The sequence below is a fragment of the Cynara cardunculus genome, unplaced genomic scaffold (genome assembly GCF_001531365.2).
Source record: "Cynara cardunculus var. scolymus isolate 2C unplaced genomic scaffold, CcrdV1 Un_Scaffold_9973, whole genome shotgun sequence".
NCBI classification, from domain to species: Eukaryota; Viridiplantae; Streptophyta; class Magnoliopsida; order Asterales; family Asteraceae; genus Cynara; species Cynara cardunculus.
Window position 1 is genome coordinate 1513 of NW_020205419.1, and position 2941 is coordinate 4453.

The window sequence follows — 2941 nt, forward strand, 5'->3', positions numbered from 1 at the left end:
CTTAAGCAATGTCATTCACAGAGTCCTTATTCTCGATTTGTCTCTTTTTGCCTTTTTTTCACTCGAAACACTAGTTTGAAAAAACTAATGTTTCTTCTTTCCTTCGTCGCAATATCTGTTCGTCTACAACGCTATTTCATGGGCTTTGAGGTTACCGATTAGATCATCCAACTTCATGGTTTGTGGTACGCGACGATCGTTTCTACCAAATGAGGTGTTCTCACAAAAATATTGCCTCAAACTGTATTATTCAAACACATCCCCACCGTCAAAACAAAAAAGCTCCATAAAATATAGAACCGTAAAGAACCTCGAACAAAAAATGGGATGTAACTCTGACTTTTATCTATTATGTATACAATATAAGCGCGGAATGGAGGGTGTGAAACAGTGTACACCAAGTTACACCGCACTTGGACTTTCGGGCCAACTTCGTAATTCGATACTTTGAAATAGTTCTCTATAGTAGACTGAGATCAATTCTTTGATAAATAATTAGCATACAGCAGAATAATATATTAAAGGGTAGTCAAAGTGATACCAAATGTATGCCCTGAATTGTGTGAATCCTAATGTTGATAAAATAACAAATAGTACCCGATATTTCCGTCTTAGGGGTCGTTTACCCAATTGCTTACTCGGTAAGCGCTTACCGATAGGAGTCAATACTATGATTTATTTGATGATTAAGATTTTGATATATCAAAACATATCGAATGCAATAATTTACTGGGTAAGAGTCATCATCGTCACTTACAGGGTAAGACTCTTCATCCTTCTTATCGCTCTTACTCGGAAAAATTCGTGGTTCTTCTCATGTTCATCCGATGAGGAAATTTATCGAGTAAGCACTTACCAAGTAAGTGTTTAGTAAACGACCTCTAAGTTAAACATCGTCTTAGCAGTTTAATATATATGGTTGTGTTTACGTGAGACCAATTTGTTTTCATAAGACCTGTGAGATCATTTTCTTACACTTGAAACTTCACATCAAAATGTTGTGAATGTCACATTCACAGTGTTTTTGCTCTGAAAGTAAAAAAAAAAACTGAACTTTCACAGCAAAAACACTGTGAAGGTGACCTTCACAACGTTTTGCTGTGAAGTTTCAAGTGTAAGAAAAGTGGTCTCACAGTCTTACGAAAACATGCTGGTCTTGTGTAATCACAAGTCTTAATATACAAATCATTGAAAAAAATCCATTTATATATGTATATATGAACCGATATCTATAATTTGTAACATCCATTGACATATGTTGCTACAAATAATTTGTTTTTGGATTTCTTAAGTAATTCATAAATATTCTCTTAACTATCCTTACGTTCATACGTTATTCAGTTTTCTTATTAGATGTTGACATATATGAAAGTAGGCTCAGATTTATGTGAGAACCACTAAAAAATAAGAATTATAAGAACAACTATATTTATTAAGGGTTAGGTTCATGGAAAAACCGCAAAAAATAATAATGAAAAACTAAATAACATCCTGGTAACTATTTATCTAAACGGCATGCACAATATGCATATAAGTAATTCCAGTTAAATGGTTACAATGGTGTTCCTTAGTTTTTTCATTTTCTAGGGAGTTTTTCCCTGAAACTTCTCTAACTAATGTATATATATATTAGTTATCGGGTAAGTGTTTGGTAAACGGTCCCTTAATATTTGAATTTATTTTAAATTAACTTCAAAAAAAAAAAAAAAAAAAAAAAAAAAATATATATATATATATATATATATATATATATATATATATATATATAACAAACACAATATGATCCAAAAGAGAGTTTGAATGGAAGGATCCGATTCAAACCTAGCTTTTTGAGCGTTTTCAAATCCCCAATGTCGTCTCTGCTGCCATTTTACACTTTCACCTTTGTTCTTCTCTCGACTCTTCTCTTTCCTTCGGTTCTTTCTCTTCCATTGAAGATATTGATCTCTTTATAAACCGTGATTGCAGTATCTGATCGATTGCAGAGCAAATAATCGTTCATATCGATTTCAGCTCGCCGACGGACACACTCGAAGCTTCGTTTACCAGGTTAGTTATAATCATCGATTCAAAAACAGTTGTTTTTCATGTCGATTATCTCGAATATTGCCGTATCACTGTTTTTGATGGATATACTTTGTTTCTTACCTGATTCGTTTTGTTTTTTTAACTTGTATATGATAATGTAAACCAGCTGTTTACAGCAAAAACATTTGTTTATTAGATCAATGTGTTGTTGCATTTGGTGTACTGCGAACGGATAAACACGAAATTAGGGATTTAAATGCTTGGAGGTTTTAGCTTCCGTTTCTACATTTCATCTTCTTCCGATTACGATTTCGGTTTTTGTTTTGTCTCAGGGAGCTTGTGGTTTGAATAGTTTGGATCGTTGATTTAGATTTCAGGAATCGCCATTAGAGGAAACCTGTTATGATTTCTTAAGTTCAAGTAAACCACATCGTCTTCTTCGCAAATAGAGGTAAAGTTCTCGTAAATTTCTCGTTGAAGACCATAAGATATAAATTCAATTTTTATTACTTGCGATGATCTTATTATCACTTAGAACGGAAAATTAAATTATTAAAAAGTCAAAATTTATGTTTGAATAAGATAAAAGTGTTAGGAGTTCATGTGAGAACGGTATTTTCATGAGTCGCATAATACAACTTTTTTATATTTGAAACTTTACAATAAAACACTGAGAATGTATAAAAATGAATGTTCACAGCAAAAACGTTGTGAAGTTACCTTCACAGCGTTTATATAAAAGTGGTTTCACAAAAAAAGAAAAAAATAGTTTCACATGATCTTTAAATAAGAAAAAATTTATAAGATCATCATCAAAATGGGACAATGGATAAAAGAATGTGGCAAAATACTTTTTGATGGGCCAAAAGACTCATAAAGCACACTCGTCATGATATCCATTTTAACTCAAATA

The 2941-nt window shown here is 32.2% G+C and overlaps 1 long non-coding RNA gene across 1 annotated transcript; it reads left to right on the top strand.

The window, feature by feature from the left end:
• Positions 1–1798: 1798 nt before the first annotated feature.
• LOC112505343 lies at positions 1799–2537 on the top strand. The gene is made up of 2 exons (XR_003068380.1): positions 1799–2049; positions 2361–2537. It is a non-coding gene; the product is annotated as an uncharacterized LOC112505343 (long non-coding RNA).
• Positions 2538–2941: the final 404 nt, after the last annotated feature.